Raw genomic sequence first — 22,055 nt, 5'->3', positions numbered from 1 at the left:
AGTACTTGTGGTAGATCCCGCTTCTGTCCAGACAACAGAGATGCTAGCCTGGAGCTCAGCTGAAAGACAGAAGCTACAGCAGTACATTCTTGATCCTAGAACATGTTCTTCTCATGGAATATTTTTTATAAAACCTAAATATGGTTTAGTCTCTAGGTGGTACAAACAGTTAAGTGCCTGGCAATTGACCAAACGGTTGGTTGGCCATTGAAATCCATCCAGAGACCCCTCAGGAGAAGGTGCAGGAGAGAGACGTGTGAGAAGCCAGCCAGTGGACACCCTGGGAGCCCAGCTCTATTCTGACACCACGGGGTCACCATGAGTCAGAATCGACTCCAAGGCAACCGGTGTGGTTGGCTGTTTTGAAAGCTCACACAGCAGACTTACCCAAGAACGGGGTGTACATCTGCACATAGCAGGCTTACCGGGGCTCACGTAGACAGATAGAGAGTCTTGGCTTGGTGACAGCTGTAAGAGATGATCGCTGGTTGGCTTATATGCTGTTGTGAGAAATTGTAACAGAAGGCCGTCAGCAAGTATGGCAAGACCGCGTTGGCTTGGGCACACCCCACTGACGGTGGGGGTGGCCCTGCTGCTGCTGGTGGCGCCCGGGTCGCTGTCAAACCCTGCCCTTGGGAAGAAGGGGTTAGCCGGCAAGGTCAGCCAGCTGATGGAGTGGACGCGGGAAAGCGGGGGCGTGATCCCCATGAGTGACACCGCGTTCTACCGCTTTGTCCTGGAGCCGCCCAGGAACTATTCGGTGGTGGTGCTGTTCACGGCGCTGCGCGCGGCCCGGCGGTGCGGAGCCTGCCTGCAGGCCGCCCACGAGTTCCAGGTGCTGGCCGCCTCCCCGCGCTACCCCGCGGCCCACAAGCTGTTTTTCGCCATGGTGGATTACGACGAGAACCCGGGGGCCTTTCAAATGATCCGCTTGGTGTCGGTCCCCAACTTCCTCCACTTTGCGGCTGAAGGGACGTTTGCCACCGAGGACAGTTTTAATTCGGAAGTCAGGGATTTCACCGCCAGGCAGATCGCCGCGTGGGTCGCCCAGAGAAGCCGGGTGCGCATCAGGGTCGGGCAGCCCGGCGCTGAGCTGCGTCTCTGCGGCCTGGCGGCCGTCGGGGCCCTGGGCGCGGGGCTGCTGTATGGCGTGAGAACCAGGGCGCTTGCTGCTAGCAAAACCCTGTGGGCCGTCCTCGCGCTGTCTTTTGCCACGGTGATGACGTCTGGTCAAATGTGGGTTCAGATCAGGGGAGCGCCCTTTTCTCAAAGGAATCCTCGCACCGGGCAGGTGCACTACATCGACCCGCAGACCCACGTCCAGTTCGCGGCCGAGACGTACCTGGTGGCCCTGTGTCAAGGGTGCATTTCCCTGGGAGTGGTGTTCTTGGACGCAGCGGCCACCTCCCGGCGGGCCATCGTCAAGAGGAAGATGATGTATCTGATCTGCGTGTGCCTTGTGGCGACAGTGTTCAGTTGGCTCCTCTCCCTCCTGAGACTTAAACTGCATGGGTACCCATACCGACTCCTGGTGGATTAGGCCCTGCGGCCAGAGCCAGGGCCCGGAGGCAGGAAGCCTGGAAGGAGAAAACCAAACAGCGAGCAAAGTCGATTGAAACAAACAAATGCCAACTCTTTTAACTTTTTTAAGTGAATGAATGAGGTTTAATCAGCATGAAGGGTCCTGATCGGAGGCATCTTCTCAAAATGTGTGCTGTATCCTTTCCTAGTCTCCATGTTTCTTCCCAGTAAAGGTTGTTGATTAACCTCACCCGTGAATTCTAGCGGTTGAATCCTCGGCCGTCCGTTTTTTATCGCTGACTCTGGAGCCGGGTTCCAATGGCCTGGGGCAGCTCCTCGCGAGCCTCTTCACGGCAGCCCACCACCCTGCTGCTCCACTGACTTGCAGCAATCAGCAAGTCACCACAGGATGACAGTTTCTCCACGATGAGTCACTACCTACCTTTTCTCAGGAAAGATGCCACATAAGTTCCCTTGCGTGGTATTCTTGCATTTCAGGTGATCAATCTCAAAAAAAAAAAATACGGTTTCCTATTTCTATGTTGACTTGAGGTTGTTTGCCCTTTGGGGCACCTGTGAAGGTTGGCGGTTCAAACTCACGGGCTGTGTGCCCTGTGAAGCTCTGCAGCCTCAGAAACCCCACCATGGGTCACTCTGAGTCAGGAATGCCTCAATGGCAGTAGGGTCAGAGAAAAAACATTATTTATTTACTCAAATTCATGCACCAATCACTAGTATTAAAGATGACAAGAAAGGAAGTTAAAAAATATAAGTATGTATACATATTTTTGAGATTTTGGTAAATTAGGTTTCTGTTTGACAGTTTTCATGTAAATTGTTAGATCAGTTACATTTATTACAATGTGCCAACATTCTCTCCTTTGTATTATTTAACTGTGGGCTGAGTGAAGGTTTACAGAGCAGAGCAGTTTTCCATTAGACAGTTCATGCACCTTTGTTAATCAACTAATTGATTAGCCCATGCGAAAGTTACGGTTGATTGTGCCACCTTGACCGATGAACACATGTGGGATTAATTGAAGAGCAGAGAGATAAATGGCGCTTTTCTGGTCTCTTACTCTCTGATGGTCGGACCAGGGTGCAGCCTTAGTTAGTTTCCTGCTTCAGCTGGCAAGGCTCACTTCCTGCAAGACATCCCTGAGGAGAAGCCACATGGACCTACCCCGATGCAGCCCTGGGTGCTGGAGCAGCCATGGGGAGACCCCTGCCAGCGCTGAGATGCTTACATGCTCACTGATTTGAATTTGATGTCATTGCATGTGTTTTGTGAGGTTGAGGAGGACTTTGTAGATTGGTGTTGGACATATGGGCCAATATCGGACTTATAGGTTTGGACTGGACTGGGTTGAGATGCTTTCTTAATGTACAATTACCCTTTATATAAAACTGTCTCTTATAAAAATATGAGTGTCTGTGAATTTTGTTTCTCTAGTCTACCACAAGGTCATTCAATCCCTTCCACATAATATCACTTATCCCACTTTCGCCCTATGCTCCCGAGTTTCCAGTTCTTTTCCTAACTTTCTGAGCTTGGTCCATGTGTCAGTGCTGCCCTTTTGATAGTCTAAGAAGCCCTGGTGGCACCATTGGGTAAGTATTAGACTGCTAACCACCAGGTCAGAGGTTCAAATTCACTAGCTGCTCTTCGGGAGAAAGAAGAGGTTGCCTCTTCCTGTAAAAGTTTACAGTCTCGGAAACCCTATAGAGGGTCACTATGAGTCGGCATTGACTCGATGGCAGTGGGTCTGGTTGGGTTTAAGGAATGTGCACCACTCTAAAATTACTGTTCCTGTTATAGTCTTGTCTATTGCTGTTTGGCTATAAATTGAGCTCGTGTGTGGGTGTGTGTGTGTTCGGCTCTAGACCTGAAGGGTATCTAACTAAGAGTCATAGTCTTAGAGGTTTCACCAGTCTCTACCTGACCTGTAGGCCTGTTTCAATTTTAATTTTCTTAGCTATACAGAAAGTTTATTTTCAATATATAATTTATACCCCTAATGGGCACTTAATCCCAGAGTTTAAGAATGGAAGGACTTCAAAGGTAGCACTCCACGCCCCACAGATGGGGTTGGGAGGAGGCTGGGGCCAAGAGAGAATGACCTGTCCAGGTTCAAAGAGCCACCGAGAGTCAAGCAGGGACTAGAAGTCCAGACGTCCTGAGTCCCCAGTACAGGGCCGAGAGTTCCAGAAGGTGCGGTCAAGCTTTGACTTTGAGGGAGGCAGTGTCAGGGGAGCGGCTCTGGTCATCTTGGGAAGCCAGAGTACTGGAGGACCATGACACTGTTGAAGAGAAGGTCAAGGTACATGACCCAAGCATGGTCTTTTCCATGAATTGAATTTTGGTCCACATTTTCCTCCCACTCTCTCCAGGACTCTAAGGTGATTCTTTTTGCAGCAGTTGTTTGTGGTAGCTGGACATCGTTTAGTTCTGCTCTTAGGGTTGGGGAGCCTGATACTTACATAGTCTATTTTTAAAAATTCTTTTATTGGGGACTCTCATATATCTTATCACAATCCATACATTCCTCCAACATGTCAAGCACATTTGCACATATGCCGCCATCATCATTTTCAAGCATTCTCTTCCCACTTGAACCCCTGATATCAGCTTCCCATTTCTTCCCCCTTCCTCCCCTGCCCACCCTCCCTCGCGAACCCTTAATAAGTTATAGATTATTATTTTCACATCTTATATCATCCTCTGTCGCCCCTCACCCACTTTTCCATTATTCGTTCCCCTGGGAGGAGGTTATATATTGATCCTTGTGATCGATTCCCCCTTTCTACCCCCACCCTCCCCTAATCCTCCTGGTATCTCTGTCTGCTCTGGTTGTTGGCCCTGGGGGTTTATCTATTCTGTATTCCCTGGGTTGCTGGCTCTCATCTGTAGCAGTGCGCATGTTCTACTGTAATCTGATTTGTAAGGTAGAATTGAGGTCATGATGGTAGGGAGAAGGAAGCACCAAAGAACTAGAGGAAAGTTTCGTGTTTCATCAGTGCTATACTGCACCCTGACTGGCTCACCTCTTCCCTGTGAGACCCCTCTGTGAGGGGATGTCCAATTGTTTACAGATGGGCATTGGGTCTCCACTCCATCCCATCACATTGGGTATGATTTTGTTCTGGGTCTTAGATGCCTGGTACCTAATCCCATCGACATCTCATGATCACACGGGCTGGTGTGTTTCTTCCATATGGGCTTGTTGCTTTTCTGCTAGATGGCCACTTGTTTATATTCAAGCCTTTAAGACTCCAGATGCTATATCTTTTGATACCCGGGCACCATCAGCTTTCTTCACCACATTTGCTTATGCACCCATTTTGTCTTCAGTGATTTTGTCGGGAAGGTGAGCATCACAGAATGCTGGATTGTTAGAACAAAGTGTTCTTATGTTGAGGGAGTACTTGAGTCAAGGCTCAATGCCCATCTGAAACCTTAATTTTTAACATATAGATATGAGTACATAGTTCTGTTCCCCTCTTGTTTTATATATATATATATATGCCTGTATTTATACCTCTATAAATGTCCTTTGCCTCCTGGTTCTTTTCTCTATTTTCTTTTACTTTTCTCTTGTCCCACCATCATGTTCGGCCTCCATTCTGGTTTAGTAATTTCTCGCTGCTACACTGTCCATGATTAAGCCCCACTAGGCATCCTATGCCTTTGTCTATATTTATTTTAGTTCACTTGTTCTTCCCTTGTCTTCACTCCTCTCCCACTCCCCTTCTCCTGCGCCCCCTTCTCCTGCGTCCACCGGAACCATTGGTCCCATTCTTTTCATCTTCAAATTACTTATCCCGCCTTCTTATCTAGACAGACACGCAGGCACATCAATACGCACAAAACCCGGCAAAGCCAAATAAACCAACAAAGGAAGTCAAAATCAACAAAATAATAACAGCAACTACAACAAACAAAAACAAAATAACAACAAAAAGAAAGCCACTGACAAAAATGGAGAAGCCTATAAATAATTCAAGGTCTGTTTGGTGGCTTTTACGACTGTTATCCAGTTGAGTCTGATGGGGTGCCACACTCTGCCTCCAAATCTATTTTTGGTATTCCCCGGAGATTTCATCACTTTGCTCCCCTTGCTGCTCTGTTGCATGTCCTTAGGGTTTCACCCCAGTGTGATGGGGTCAGATGGTGCACTATTCCCACACTGTGTCTCCATTGCTGTTCCCCATAGCGCTAAGGTTTAGTGAGGGATGTCATGTCTCGTGGTGGGGTCGGCTCTATGGTCCTTTCTGTGTGTTGTCTGCTCTGAGTAGGAATATCGTCCTCAGGGCTTGGTGGGCCAGGATGCTGTCCCCTCCCTCTCCGTCCCTCTTTGTTTCTCCTGTGTGCTCTAATCTGACGCACCCTTCTCCCCAAGCTGTAGCTTCAGTGCTGTCCTCTGAAGTGCATTCTTCTGAGGAGGGGGAGTGTCCACATATTTGCGATTGGGGCCAGCTCCACAGACCTGTCTGTGGGTTCCCTGGTGCGCAAGACCTCTTAAAAGTGTTGAAGACCAGACAGGTCATTTTGAGTGTGCCTGACTCAAGCCATGGGCATATTCATTACCTTAAATACCTGTAAAAGCTGGTCAATGACTACGGTAGATTGGGAGAAGAAATCCAAGTTGTTAAGGATTTCATCTTGCTTGGATCCACAATAAATACTTGAAAGCAGCACTCAAGAGACCAACTGACGCACTGGGTGAATCTGCTGCCCAAGACCTCGTTGAAATGTTGAACAGCAAGGACGCTACTTTGAGGACTAAGGTGCGCCTGACCCAAGCCCTGGTATTTTCAATTGCCTCATCTGCATGGGAAAGTTGGACATTGACTAAGGAAGACTGAAGGAGAATTGATGCACTTGAGTCGTGGTGCTGGAGAAGACTGTTGAAAGTACCAGGGACTGCCCAAAGGACAAACATCTGTCTCGGAAGAAGTGCAACCAGTGTGCTCCTTAGAGACAAGGATGGAAAGACTTCTTCTCCTCACATACTTTGACCATGTGATTAGGAGAGACCAGTCCCTGGAGAAGGACATCATGGCTGGTAAAGGAGAGGGGCAGCAGAAAGGAAGGAAGGCCCTTGAAAAGATGGGTTGGCAATGGGCTCGAACAGAACAACTGTGAGGATGGCACAGGACCCGGTGGGTTTTCCTTCTGCTGTACAGGGGGTTGTGTAGTAGTTACATAATTCCATGTCAACTTCATAAGCGTAGGGGTGGAGTCTAACCTGCTAATTAGGTCATAGCCTGATGATGCCTCCTTGTGGGTGTGACCTTCTCATGAGGATTCTGGGAACGTCCTCTCTTTTTCCCTGGAGGTGGACCACACATTCTCTCTGGTTCACTTTCTGCTGTTTAGACATTCAGAGAGCTGGAGGAGCCACGTGGTGACCCATGTCAGTGCTGAGACGCTTCCACTGCCACTAGATCCACAAGACTTTTACCCACCAGCTTGCTATCTTCCTGCATTCGGCATCATTGTGAATGACTCTGTGAGTCTAAGGAACTTTATGGACAAGTCTGAGGGAGGTCAGATGCTTAGACATCCTTCTTGGAGGCAGACTGCTGTCTACCCACGCGGCAGGGGTGGGCCTGCTCCCTGCTGCTGGAGACAATGGGTTATTTCTCCCTAAAGCTTGAAACCATTAGCTTAGTTCCTGTAGGTGGGTTTACACCCTACTGCTAATGGTTCTTATGGAGATCCAGCTGCCATCCTGACTCTAGGATCAGCTCATCCTGTCACATGTGTACCCCCAATCCCTCATCTTCCTATTGCGTGGTATACCCCTAGATCACCCCCTCCCATTACTGTATTACCTATAGCACAGCCCCTTCCTGTGACGTAGGTCCTCACCTGTAGTTAGGGGGCTTGCATGTCCCCAGAGAAGATAAAAGCCTTGGTTAGCATTAGAGATTCTCTCAGTCCCTTCACATGGACCACCAAGCAGGGCTGAGGTGAGCATGCTACTATGAAATGTGTCTGATTCCATTTATTCCAGTATTTCTCTTCTGTCTCTCATGCTCTCTGTAACTTTCCTATCATCTTTACTTTTTATCGCTGTCCAATTGCGCCTACTGGACCTGTGATGATTTGTTAGGGGCTGGCTTCCCCTGGCAGACAAGTATCAGACATATGAGCTAATATCAGACTTATTAACTTGATCTGGATTAGGCTGGGACGCTTTCTCAATATAAAATTGCTCTTTGGTATAAAGCTCTCTCTCACATATATATGAGTGTCTCGATTTGTTTTTCTAGTCAACCCAGCCTAACACAGGTTGGAAACTACTTGATAGCACCTAGCAACGACCACAACATCAGAAGGGACAGAAGCCATGGTGTAGTGGGCGGCTAACCATAGGTCAGCATTTCCAGACCACTGGCCACTCCAAGGGAGAAAGAGGAGGATTTCCATTTCTTGTAAAGGATTACAGAGACCCATAGGGCAGTTCTACCCTGTCCTATTGGGTCACGATGAGCCAGAATTGACTGATAGCAGTGAGTTTGGTTTTTACCAGGACGGACCAGGAGCCTGGTAGTTCAGTGGGTCACATATTGGCTGGTAACCAAAGGTCAGCAGTTGGAAACCAGCATCTGCTTCAAGGAAGAGAGACGAGACTTTCTACTCTTGGAAAGATTCATAGTCCCAGAAATGCACATGGGCAGTTCTGCCTTGCCCCACATGGGAACTATGTTGCTATGAATTGGAATCGACTTGATGGTGGTGCTTTGTTTGTTTGTTTTAATCAGGAGAGAATCTGTCTCTGGAGGAGACATCGGGCTTGGTAATGACAAAGAGGAAGGCTCTCGATGACATGGGCTAACCCAGTGGCTGTGACAGTGGGCTCACACATAACAATCACCGCGAGGACCGTGCAGTCTTTCCTTCTGCTGTGCATACGATTGCTCTGGGTTCGGATGGAGTTGGTGTTACCTAACAACATGTAACCACGATGCTTTGCTGGTTTCCAAACGCTTCCCTACATTTCAGCCTCCCTGGTTTTTCAGAGCCGACCCTTGGTGTCACTGTCATACACATTTCCTCAGGCTAACTGCATGAGTTTGGGTAAAACAATCAGTGCTGTAGTTTTTTTTTCTTTCTTTTTTAAAAATCATTTTACTAGGGGCGCATACAACTCTTTTTTTAAAAAACAATTTATTAGTGCTCGCTTCGGCAGCACATATACTAAAATTGGAACGATACAGAGAAGATTAGCATGGCCCCTGCGCAAGGATGACACGCAAATTCGTGAAGCGTTCCATATTTAAAAAAACAACAACAAAAAAAAACAAAACAATTTATTAGGGGCTCATACAACTCTTATCACAGTCCATACATATACATACATCAATTGTATAAAGCACATCTGTACATTCTTTGACCTAATCATTTTTTTCTCCCCCTCTTTTCTTTTTTTACATTTTATTAGGGACTCATACAACTCTTATCACAATCCATACATATACATACATCAATTGTATAAAGCACATCCATACATTCCCCGCCCCAATCATTCTCAAAGCATTTGCTCTCCACTTAAGCCCTTTGCATCAGGTTCTCTTTTTTTTTTTCCCTCCCTCCCCTCTCCCCCTCCCTCATGTGCCCTTGGTAATTTATACATCGTTATTTTGTCATATCTTGCCCTATCTGGAGTCTCCCTTCCCCCCCTTCTCTGCTGTCCCTCTCCCAGGGAAGAGGTCACATGTGGATCCTTGTAATCAGTTCCCCCTTTCCAACCCACTCACCCTCCACTCTCCCAGCATTGTCCCTCACACCCTTGGTCCTGAAGGTGTCATCCACCCTGGATTCCCTGTGTCTCCAGCCCTCATATGCACCAGTGTACAGCCTCTGCCCTATCCAGCCCTGCAATGTAGAATTCGGATCATGGTAGTTGGGGGGAGGAAGCATCCAGGATCTGGGGGAAAGCTGTGTTCTTCATCGGTACTACCTCGCACCCTGACTGACCCATCTCCTCTCCTAAACCCCTCTATGAGGGGATCTCCATTGGCCGACACTTGGGCCTTGGGTCTCCACTCTGCACTTCCCCCTTCATTTAATATGGTATATATATAATATATATACACACACACACACACATATATATACATACACACATACATACACACACTTATATCTTTTTTTTTTTGCATGATGCCTTATACCTGGTCCCTTGGCACCTCGTGATCGCACTGGCCGGTGTGCTTCTTCCATGTGGGCTTTTTTGCTTCTGAGCTAGATGGCTGCTTGTTCACCTTCAAGCCTTTAAGACCCCAGACACTATCTCTTTTGATAGCCGGGCACCATCAGCTTTCTTTACCACATTTGCTTATGCACCCATTTGTTTTCAGCTATCCTATCATGGAGGTGTGCAGTCAATGATATGATTTTTTTTTCTTTGATGCCTGGTAACTCCACTCGCTCACTCAGGCTGGTGTGTTCTTCCATGTGGGCTTTGTTGCTTCTGAGCTAGATGGCCGCTTGTTTATCTTCAAGCCTTTAAGACCCCAGTCACTATCTCTTTTGATAGCTGGGCACCATCAGCTTTCTTCACCACATTTACTTGTTCACCCCCTTTGGCTCCAGCAGTTGTGTTGGGAGAGTGAGCATCATAGAGTTCCAATTTAATAAAAGAAAGTATTCATGCATTGAGGGAGTGTTTGAGTAGAGGCCCAAGGTCCTTCCGCCACTTTAATACTTAACCTATAAATCTAGACACATAGATCTATGCTTTAGTTTTTTTATACCAGTATCGTTATTTGGTAGACTGGTGTAGTAAGAGTGGTCCTCTTTAAACGCAAACTCACTGCCACTGACCTTATAGTGACCATACAGACAGCGGAGGACCGCCCCTGGGGGCTTTCAGACTGCAACTCTTCATGGGAGTAGAAAGCCTCCCCTTTCTCACTTGAAGAGGCTGGTGGTTTTGAATAGTTGACTTTGAGGTTAGCTGTTAGTAGCCCAATAAGCCACTGTGCACCAGGGCTCCTCTTTGGGTCTGTCAAATATATCAATCGACACTTGTAGTTTCAAAAAAGACCTGTCAATTGTATTAGAGCTTAAATTCTGAGCTCTGATTGACGGTTTCCTGAGCCACATGTGTCTGTCTCCACAGAGTTCTTTCTGATCAGCCACTGGCCACGGAAAAGGTTTGCCTTAGGCTGAAAATGGACAGCCACTATTCCTCTAGCCAGCCCCGGACGGGCAGCCTTGACTTCAGGGACTTGCTGCTTGGGCCCGTGATGGCAATTGGGGTTCTTGGTCAGAGGGCTCAGAGCCAGTGTTGTAGGCATTTCTAGCCTACAATCGTGTACACGTAGCCATTACGGTCCCTTCCAGATTCCGCAGTCCCGCCTGCAACTGTGATGCCTGCATGTTCCGTGCTCCCTTTGCTCACCGCGTCCTGTTTCCGCGGCCGCATCTCTGCGCCTCCTTGGACCCCAGTTTGGTCCCACGCTGATGGTCTCCCTCACTGAGAAGAGGCGTCACTGTCTTTGTCCTGTTGAAGATAGAATAAATCTCTCTAACATCGATTTGACTTTGTGGTCTCTTTTCTCCCCTAAATGAGCTGTCAGGTTTCCACCGGATTGCTAACCTCAAGGTAAGCAGTTCAAACTCACCAGCAGTTCCATGGAAAAAGACGAGGCTATGTTTTGTGTTTTTTAGGCTGTTTCACAACCATCAGGATTTAGATTCAGAAACCCTATATAGAGTCGCTGAGTCAGAATCGACTCGGTGGCAGTGGGTTTGGGTTTTCCTGTCAGAAAGCCGCCTAGAGCATCTCCAGTGTCAGCCACCCAAACGCACTTCCAGGGCTGCGCAGAGGGGCCTGAGGTGCATGTGGCTGGAAGGCTGGGCCGCAGCATGCAGCATGGCAAGAAGGGGTTTGACGTCATTCTCTGATACTCCGGAGAACGTACATTGGGGAGTGGGAATTGCTAACAGGCACATTTGATGAGCTGGATTGTTTCAAAGTAGTGAGCACCCTCCAAGCAAAGAGCAGGTCCGCAAAGGGATTCCAGCATCCATCTCACCCGAGGGTCCCTGGTACCCCAGGGAAGCGGGCAGAGGGGTGGGACGGCCTCGTGCTCTGTGCCTCCAAGTTGGGCGCTTCCCCAGAGTTGCAGTGAAGAAGCAGTGGCCTGAGATGGCATTCTTCCTAGAGCAGATGACAGACACCTGGATTTTTTACACGTGAGATTTCAGATGTTGGCAACTAGTAATATATTTAAAACACTGGACAAAAGCTGTTCCTCAGGTTGAACCTGGCCTGCCAATCTGAAAGCAGTGACTTTAGTCCAATGACTGTCCCATGGCCCTGGAGTTTGGAGAGGTGACAGCGCCTGTCGTGTCCATCATCTCCGTTAGGCTGTGTATCCGCTTCTGAGTCTGGGGAGACCCTCTCAGTGTGTGCGTTCCTGACTCGCCTGTAATCGAGGTGACCTGCAGCAGTCTCTCAGCTGGCGCAGGGCCAGGCCACTGCTGTTGCCCTTGGAGTCGCCTGAGTCAGAGTCAATTCGATCGACGGCAACAACAGTTTACTAGCCTGCCTTCTCTCTCCCTAGTCGCCGTGGAGTCTCCGGGCAGGGAAGAGCAGAGGGGAAGCCGGGAACCTCTTTGGAACTCAAGCTCCTGTGTGCATCGCCTGCGCCAGTTCCCCAGGGCCCTGGGCCTGCTGAGCAGCTCCTTCCCAGAGATGGGCTCGAGAGTGACATCATCTCCCGGGATGGCAGTGCCGCAGAGGACGCTAGGAAGATAGGATTCAGGGAGGGTGGCTGGCCTGACCGGCCACCTGAGATCAAACCGAGATGGGAGCGCCACAGAGCAGTGAGGTGCTCGAAACCAGAGTCCTGAAGAACCCCGAACTGGATGTGGATTACTCGTAGGGGGGCCACACTGACAGATTAAAGGCGTGACTTGGGTGGGCGGGGGGGACACCGGCCAGCTCCGCCCGATTGCTGGAATAGCAATGTGGACGAATAGGATGCTTGCCTTTCGGACACGACTCCTGAAGACCAACAGGATGTGTGTGTGTTAGGTAAGCAGGACCTGGGACAGGTGACCCTGAAAGAAGTGGGGACTGGAATGGTGGTTTCTAACTTGTTCTTTTCTTTCTTTAAACAGAGAGGTATGTATCTGCTCTATGTCACGATTCTTGCTAGACTTGTGACTATTTATGTTTTTTTGGTGTTGACCTACATAAGTGATCCAGGAGAGGCCCCCTTACAGAGACAATGACTGGACCGATGTTTCCTGGGGGCACGGGAGGGGAGGAGGAGGAGGGAGGGGAGCCAATAATGGCGGGTACCAAGAGAATGGAAAGTGTTCTTAAATTGACTACGAGGAGCTGGGTAGCTTTTGTTGATGTATTTGAACAATTGAATTGTATCTGAGAGGAATTACTGAAATGTGAATGATGGGTAAACATAAAGGTCGGGTAAAAGGGGGAAATATATGTAAGGGCGTACAAAAAATGGAAAAAAGCTCTGTCAGGTACAGCTTTTGTGGTACGTATTTTTCCACTAGGCGAACATCAAGCAACTTGCTCTGAGTTAGCACACCAGTGGGATTGCCTGGGAAGGTTCTTTCTGGTCACATTTTTTTCATAAAAGCAGTTTCGCTCAAATCTTGTTTTTGGGGATGGACGATATGAGAACAATGTGAGGCTGTGAAATTTTGTTTCCCGCTCAGGAAAAATGCCGCAAAAACTGTTGTGATGTTGCACACAGCTTACAAGGGCAGCGCTGTGGGAAAGACTCAAGCGTAAGAGTGGCCTTCTCTTTTCAAAAAAGGTGAAATGTCGATTGATGACAAGCCTTGTCCTGGACGTCCGTCACCTTCCTGAACAGATAAAAATACCAATTCGTAGTGCATTTGGAGTTTATTTCACCAGGTCAGACTGTCAATCATGTCTTGTATTTAGAAGTTCTGAAAAGATTGCATACAGTGTGTGACAAAAAAGACCTGATTTGTGGCAGATGGGGGACTGGTTTTGCCACCACGACAATGCACCTGCTCACACAGCCATCTCAGGGTGCCAGTTTTTGGCAAAAAAACCCCAGCATGCTTCTCTTGCCCACGCACCTCACCTGACCTCGCTCCGTTCGACTTCTGTTTCCTCAAATGAAGAGGGACATGAAAGGGCAGCGAATTGACAATGGAGAAGAGGTGAAGAAAAAACAAGCGAGGTGCCGTAAGCCATCCAAACAGAAGAATTTGAAAAATGTTACCAAGCATGGAATCGCAGATTTGACAAATATATTACGTACAATGGAGAGTTCTTTGAGGTGATAAGGTTGTTTTGTCAAAAAAAAAATTAAATACATAGCTTGGGGGAAAAATTTTTTTTTGGGGGTAACCCCTCATATATATATAAACATATTCAACAAGGAAGTAGATGGACTCTGGGCCTCTACTTAACTCTTACTGCAGTACAAGAACGGTGTGTTCTTATAATGTGGCATTATATGATACTCACCTTCCTGAAACGATCGCTGAAGACAAAATGGGTGCCCAAGCAAACGTGGTAAAGAAAGCTGATCGTATCCAGCTGTGAAAAGATAGTGTCTTAGGTCTTAAAGGCTTGCAACTAAACAAACAGCCATCTAGCAGGGAAGCAACAAAGCCTGAGTGATGATGAGGTGTTTATGGGAAGAGGTATCAGAAGTTCAAAAACACACACTAACTTGCTGTGAAGGGGCATGGGTGCAACCGAGACCCCAAACTCACCTGCAAGGTAACTGGACAGTCCCTCAGAAGGGCCACAGGGAAGGGATGATAAATCCAGAGTGTTGGATGGCCCTGATACACCACATAATTATCTGCTATTCTGTAATATTTCCTCCCCTTACTATTAAGGCTGTTATTTGGTTTACCTCATTAATCATGCTAGATTTACATATGTTCATTTGTCTATTTAGGATTGATTGGTACATGAAAGCCAAGATAGATAACCCTTCAGAAACAGTAACAGGAGGACTGGTGCTCTGAGCTTCAGGGCAAAGAGGGGAGGGTGGGAGAATGGGGAGCTGTTAGCATTGACGGTTGTATGGCTCCGCTCAGCGGGCTTGGACAGAATTGCATGTGAATGGATATACTGGATTGTGTAAGCTATGTCAATAACACTATCATATTAAAAACAACCATCCTGAGCTCCAGCCAAGTGCTCAGCACTCCTTCCGCATTGCCTCACTTTATGTGCCCACAGCTCCGAGCTCCGAGGGGGAGCCCGCTGACCTTGTATGGGGTAGTGGAAAAGACGAAGACTTGACCAAACCACGGAACTTGACCAGGGTGTCTTGTCACCAAGGTTTGAACCCAGGACTTTGGGATTCTAAAGACCTAGATTCCTTCCACAGAGTCACACTGGCTCCTTTCCTAAGTCTGAACATGAGTGACGAGACCACACAACACGTTTAGAGCGAAGCGTTTTCTTTTTATTACAGTTATTAGTGAACGTTACACTTCAAATGGAAACAAAGCAACACAAAAAACCATGATATTTTTTTAAATAAAGGCTTAGAAACAATATAACAAAAAACACTTCCAGTATGCAGGAGAGCAGGAGAAAGAGGCAGCATTTTGGCCATTTTAGGGACAGTCTTGCCTCAGAATCCCAACAATTTCTTTAATGTAAGTCATTGAACAGCTTAAAAATCAACTTCTTTAACTTCTCAATTTCAACTTGTTTTCTTTGTAGTTATGTATACATATATTTAAGGAGGTTAGGGAGAGATCATTTAAATGCAAGTAGAAAATTTACCGCCATATTCTAAATGCTCAAAATAAGTACTTTTGTTTAAAAACGTTATTTGCCTTTATTCATATTACATACAATCTTCAAGGCGTTAAAATGACAACCAAACCCAGAGGATGGCCCCCAAGTACACAGTGATAGGATTCAGTATTTGGTGTTCTAACTCGGGTTACAATGGTTACCTAGCTAGCGGAGACTGCCCAGGCCCTGCCACCTTACACAAAGTACCACTTTCCTCTGAAGAGAACCTGCCGGTCCAGCCGTGTCTCTCGGGACCTCATTAGGTTCTGGAGCGTCAGAGGCGTGCTTCCACTCGAGTGGGGCTCACGCCATCGGTTCGACTGATGCTCTCATGTAACCAACTAGCACACCAAAGAAGGCTGACACAAACAGCTTGAATTCTGCAGTCTTTTAAGTTGCTACAGGAAGTCTGTTTTACTTATGACAAGCCAACAAAAAGCATAAGGCTGGGCCAGGCGAGAGCGAGAGGTCAAGGAAGATGGGGCAGAGGCGTGAGGGTCTCAGCACGTCATGTTACCCCGCTGGAACTTGGGGTGCGTGGAAATACGTGGCAAGATAGTTTGTGTGGAAAGAAGAATGGATAAAGAGGCTACTCTGATCTTACAACAATTCCGTTTCAAAACGTTCGGTTACCAAGCCCCCCAAAGAGGAGTTTCCATCTGCAATACAAACAGGCACAGACGGTCTGGGTGGTTGAAAGGAAAACTTGAAAGGCCATTTGCCCCTCTGTAGGACACTGTCCTATGCCTACAGTTTGCTTTTCAGAAAAGCCCCTTTAAAGAGTCCTCCTCTATGACTCAGGCCAAGGGGAAAACAAGCAGAAATCACAAAAGTGAGTCCAGCTGGGGTCTGTACCTGTGTGCGCATGTGTGTGACGTCAGTGTGCGCAAGAGGGAGTCTGAGGCCAGTTCCCCAACACTAAAGAAACGACACCTCTACTTAACACCATGAGACTTATGTAAGATTCGCCACGTTACACACACGGAATAGCTACATACACTAGTCCACAATAATGATCTTTGTTCCCAAATTCAGCAACACTTTAACGGACCCACATTAAGCTGCACATTACAGGAAAAGTCACTGAAGGCCACTGTTGACCAGCAAAGACAGTGCTCCTCAAGGTCTCCCGGGAGCAAGGTGACTTTTTTGTTCATTTGTTTTTTCAAGCATGAATTTCCCCAGCGTTTTCTCAAGTACTTGCAATTCGCGCCGTCCTATACAACGTTACTACCTACGTTGGCAATGGCAGGTAGACGCCCTACTGCTTGCAATCCGGGGAGCTCTGCATTGATACAGAAGGAAGCTGACCCATCCATCGCCAGTGCACCCCCAATCCGTCCTTAAGAAACCAGACCCCCTGTCTGTTTCAACAGGAATTGCTTCCAGAGCCAGTGGTGGGTGTGTGTTCTTTGTGGCTCCTCTCCCCACAGCAGGGGCAGAAGTGGTGGGCGGGCTTGCGCTGTGGGGCCCCCAGAGACAGCGGTATCACCCCGAGGTCCTGCTCCCACCTGTGGGAGCGCAGAACCCAGTTAAAAGGAAGAGCCGGGGTTCATCATGTGACACACGTGACGCTTGGAGTTTTTAAAAGGAAAACGACAGTGTAAAGTGACAATGAGAGAAATCAGTACTTTTCTTAAAACTCAAGACTCAATTAAAAAAAGAAAAAAGTACCACAAACCTGCTAAGATGAAGCAGCCAAGCCCACAGGCAAAGGGCAAACGAAGTGAGTTTAATGGTTTCAGCACACGATTAACCTAGCTCAACATGTCACCTGCCGCTGCCGACAGCACCATGCAAAGGGTCCAGGGTTTGGAAAGGGGGCTTTTGCCAAGAAGCACTACAGAAGACCCAGTCTGAGTGCTGGCTCTCTAGCGAGGGAGGAGCAGCACAGCCAGGGAAAGCCAGGCCAGCCTAAGGGGGTGCTTCTCTTTCGTATCGTAGCAACGATCCATGTCACTGAAGACACTGGCCCAGAGGCAAGCCAGAGAGGGGCCCTTCACACCATGTACTCTAAATAGCTTAACTCCTGGCGCTCCGGCACGCGCAGACACACCAGCTTGGTCTTGCAACAGCCTTGTGAGGTAGGTGAGAGCAAAAATTACCACCATCATGTTCCCAGGGCAAACTCAGCACGCAGAGACAAAGGAAACGGCCTAACACATGGAGCAAATCAACGGTAGCGCTACGGCCCTAAACGTCAAGTCCTGGCTCACGTTCTAGAGCCCCCTCCACTCTCAAAGGAAACAAAAATGCACTGTATACACTTGTGTGTAAGCGAGTTTTTCAGCACATTTTTAATGCAGTTTTTCTGGTAAAATTAGGTGCCCTGGCTGATAGTCGGGTCAGCTTATACTCGAGTATACATACACAGTAAGTCTTTAAAAATTATTCTATCTATTGTTTCATTTAACAGCGAGTCTTTTTTCCCGTTGCGATCCTTCCCAAGTTCCTAACACCTTATGCTTTCCTCCCTTTCAGCCCAGGCTTGCCGAGGCAATGGGCTGAGTTTAAAAAATAAGTTTATGTTGAAACTTGCAGATACAAAGAAGGCGATATGGAGAAGTGCATCTATATAATTAAAGTTAGAATAATCCAATATGTGAGTTATGGGGAAAGGGCAGTTAAACAAGAATTCATTCAGCACAGTGTTCAAGAAGCCATGCATCAGAATAAAAGTCACATATTTAAAAATCAGTCTGCTTTGCTAAAAACAGCTGTATTAATGTCTCAAGAATATGGGGACTGAAAGAAAAAAAAAGAATATGGGGATTGTGTGTGCATAAGTTTGAAACATTAGTTGCAAGAATAATTTTCTCTTACCCCATCGCTATAAGCACTACTTCCCAGATATACATCCTACACACATTGTCTCTGTAGCTAGCAAAGAAGTTCAATGCACAAAGCACTGATACTTGCCTTCTTAATTCTCACTCAACTATGTTAAGTACACAGCCTGAAGCTACATTTCAAGGGTTCTCACCTGTTTGACTTACCCTTTTTCTCTTAGAAGCGGGGTGTGTGTGTGTAGGAGGGGCAGGAGAGGGACTGCACAAGCCAGGAATGGCAGGAGCCTGAGTGCCTGGTCGGAATAGTGGTGCTCAAGTGACACAAACATGCTGTTGCAAAGGAAGCCACCCGTTAGGAGCTTAACACAAAGAACGTGCTGGCGCTTAGTCTCGGGCAAGCTATAATTTGTGGCATGGGATCCTTCTTCCCCAAGTGTCTCCAAGACGCTTACTCATAGAATTCTACCTACACGGCCTCTAATTCTTCTTCTTCTTTTTTTAAGAGGCGAAAGGGGTAGTATCCTGGGCTAAGAAACGAGAAGCCATTTGAGGGAAATGTCTGAAGACCCGCGAAGGGCAGGCTTTGGTGAGTTTGCCCTCCCTGGAAACAGCACATCTGCAGGGTCACAATCAAGAATGAGACAGTGTCTCCTTTCTGTCCAGCAGGAGCCTGCGTTTCCTCACCACCCGAAGGCTAGGGAGTTAGTTTCCTGAAGACACAAGTTTGTTGATACCCAAACCAGCCCTTTCTCATTACTGCCTGGGACCAAATTTGATGTATTAGCCTAGCTGGGAATATCCGTGGCAGGCAAAATCCTCCTTTAATTACAGACTCCCAATGTCTCCCCCCAGTTCTTTACCCCAAACACTTCCTTCCAGGGAAGACTATCGTGACCAGGAGTCCCTGCATGGCGTTTTCTGTGTATTGGGAAACGTGGAGACGTTGCGTTGTTACCATGGCTCCGATGTACGGACACAGCAGTGAGGTCCGCTTTCCAAACGTAATGAGATAACACGCAGCTCTGTGCAGCTGCGTCGGGAAATAGGGTCACGCGCCAGTCTCTCTTCTAAGCTCATGGCAAGCCTCGCCTTTCCTGTGTGGTTTTGAGAACACAATCACAGTACATATGAAACAGCTGTTAGGGTTTCTGCCCAACGATCCCAGAGAGGAAACCTTAGCCTTGCTCCCTCCTACTGTTTACGGTCACAATCCCACTAGTCTGTCTTTGCCAAGACTCCTGCTCCTCCAGGTTCTATGGAGGAGAGCATCACACCAGCAAGATTTTTGCAGAATGCATCTTTCTTTGGTCCTGAAAATACTATTAAGGGCTCATGTGAATAGATACATTTATAGAGAAAGCAACTTGATTAATCGTTAGATTTATGAAGGGGAGGTTGGCAGGAAATGCGGAGCTGATAATAATGAATATAAGAATGAAGCAAAGGTTCTAAAATTGATGATGATGATGAATGCACAGCTCTCTTTAATCTACTTCAAGCACTGTGTTGTACGATGGGTGCATTATGGGCCTAGAAACATGTTTTAAAGGGTCATATTGTTCTTCGAACTAAAAGCCATGAAGTACAGGTGGAAAGTTGTAGACACTCAAGGCCAGAGTACTCCTCCTTTCTGTCTCTGACACAGCCTCTTGAACGGCAATCAGAAAAAGTGTGTGCACATTTTGGAAAGAATAAAGCAACAACAACAAGTCAAACCTCAATGTGCAACATTTCTGTGTTTTCTACTCCTAAGACTGTCCTTGATTTGTTGGTTGTTTGGGTGGTGAACTATTGCTGTACAAGTGTTTCTTTCTTCAGAGGTGGACTGGAAATATGAACCACCAGGTACATCATCATGGCAACCCACCGCGGGTGCCTGGATTTGTGGAGCCAAGCAGCCCAACAGCAAAACAAGCTCTCTGTACCAGGTTCCTAAGAACGTTCAGAAAGAAGAACACACAGAGTCATTTCTACTTGAGGCAGCCTTAAAAATGTTGGCCGGCAGGAATTCTGCGGCTGTCATCCTAGCATAACATTGAAATCTAATGAATAAACTATTCAAGCTGTAAGCACACTAATAACTTTTAAAAGAAACAATTTTCTCAGGGGACACACTGGCAACAAAATACTTAGATGACCGAAACATTCTTATTTGGTAGTAACAAATGCTTATAATCAGAGTACCTTTATAATCAATCTTAACTAGTACTTAATGGAGGGGTAAAGGAAATAGTTCACAATAGTATATGAAAACGAATTTAACTGGCAAAAATGCAGGCAAAAATGCTTTGCTTAATGTCTTAAGAAAAAATACTCTTTAAACTGTCGAACTTGGCATACGAAGTAAGACCTTCCCTTTTGTAATTATTGAGAACGCCCCATTTCTCCCTCTGGGTGGAAGACAGCACGCAATTCAGTAAAACGTCAGACACTGAACCCCAGTCATTTAGAATTTAAAGCTCAGGAGAATGGGATAAAGTTGGTCTTTTAATTTTATATAGGAAAAAAATTGCTTTCCAAGGAAATGCATTGTATAAAAATATAATGAACATATTTGACCTGCTATGTAGCACATGTTTTTTTCACATATCTTTATAAAAATATACTGATACAAATAAGCTTGTCTATTTACTAAGCTGGGATGATCACATATTCATAAAATTAATATTCTATAATCATATGTTTACTGCCTTTCAATTGGCGCACATTCATAGTCATGGCTACCTCGTTAAAACCTTAGTTAGCTGAAGTGGTGCATTAATGAATCTTTGTCCTTGACTCTCCCTGACATGTGGGCGGTTTCTTCACTGATGGACAAAGGGTGAATAACTTCCACAGGATGCTGGGGAAGAGGTCTGGGTAGTGAATCTTCCGCAGAATATTGTGGGACCCGTGAGAGCGGGAACCTGACAACACAGCCTTATTTTTCCACCTTTGACGGGGTCAGTCTTAACCACTTTCCCATCACTGCCCCTGGGACACACACGAGTTTTCCTGCTCTGACGAGTTTCTGCCTTACACCGGAGCTGGTTTTCCACTGTGACGTTATGGTACCAAAATGCCATTTCAAAGTCAATGATCAATGACAGCTGTTTGTTTTTGAGGCTTATGAAAGTGGCTCCTGTGGAGTGATGGGATCATTTAAACAATTCCAAAGGAGCGAAAGCAGACTTGTAACACTCATTTATTGGATGGGTGTCCCACCGACTGTAGATCAGGAGGAAACCCCCCCGGCTGTTGGTGTCACTTAGAAACACAGACCCGCCTTCCCTCAACATTTCTTAACGCTCACTCTATAAATCACATGAAATAGTCTAAGTTAGAAAGTTATGAGTTTATTGGTGAAAAATTCAAATTCTAGACTATGGAATTAATAGTTTGGTTCGTATAGTAACATTCCATTGTAATCTTTGCTGTTATTATAAAAAAAGTAAAAAAGAGAGAAAGCTAGAAATGTCTATAAAAATAAAATGCCCTAAAATCAACATCTAAGCAAAATAAGAATTGCGCATAAATTGACAATAAATATAAATATGACAACAGAAAAATTAATCTTAAAAATAAACTCAGAATTGCCACAAAGACATTATAAGAAATGAAAAAGTTTAATGCGCATATATTATTTGCAGCCTAATACACTCCTAAGAGCCGACAGCTTTCCCTACCATACTACCTGCCGCATGTGAGGCGCTGAGGTGTGGTGTCTCTGGGTTCTCTGCCTACTCCACCTGCTCCAGGCTCATGAGCAAGACCTGGTGAGGGATTAGCACCGGCTCGCAGGCCAGCGGAAAGTTGTTACTAAGTGAATGGTCCTGCTTTAACCGTTTTACTTATTTTCAAAGCCCATTTTTACATGTTTGCTTCAAAATAACTATTCTTTCTCTTACATGCATTGCCACTGGCTCTTTGTCTTCGAAACAAGAAACTCTTTAAAATGTTTCTTGGTACC

The 22,055-nt window shown here is 46.6% G+C and overlaps 1 non-coding gene and 1 pseudogene across 1 annotated transcript; both read left to right on the top strand.

Annotated features, from left to right (window-relative positions):
* The first annotated feature begins 538 nt into the window (after nucleotides 1-538).
* Nucleotides 539-1,540, top strand: LOC142423942 (dolichyl-diphosphooligosaccharide--protein glycosyltransferase subunit MAGT1 pseudogene; annotated as a pseudogene).
* Nucleotides 1,541-8,704: 7,164 nt separating this feature from the next.
* Nucleotides 8,705-8,811, top strand: LOC142438148 (U6 spliceosomal RNA). Its single transcript, XR_012782577.1, has one exon. It is a non-coding gene; the product is annotated as a U6 spliceosomal RNA (small nuclear RNA).
* Nucleotides 8,812-22,055: the final 13,244 nt, after the last annotated feature.

The sequence above is a fragment of the Tenrec ecaudatus genome, chromosome 1 (genome assembly GCF_050624435.1).
Source record: "Tenrec ecaudatus isolate mTenEca1 chromosome 1, mTenEca1.hap1, whole genome shotgun sequence".
NCBI classification, from domain to species: domain Eukaryota; kingdom Metazoa; phylum Chordata; class Mammalia; order Afrosoricida; family Tenrecidae; genus Tenrec; species Tenrec ecaudatus.
This window is presented reverse-complemented; position numbering and strand designations above follow the sequence as displayed.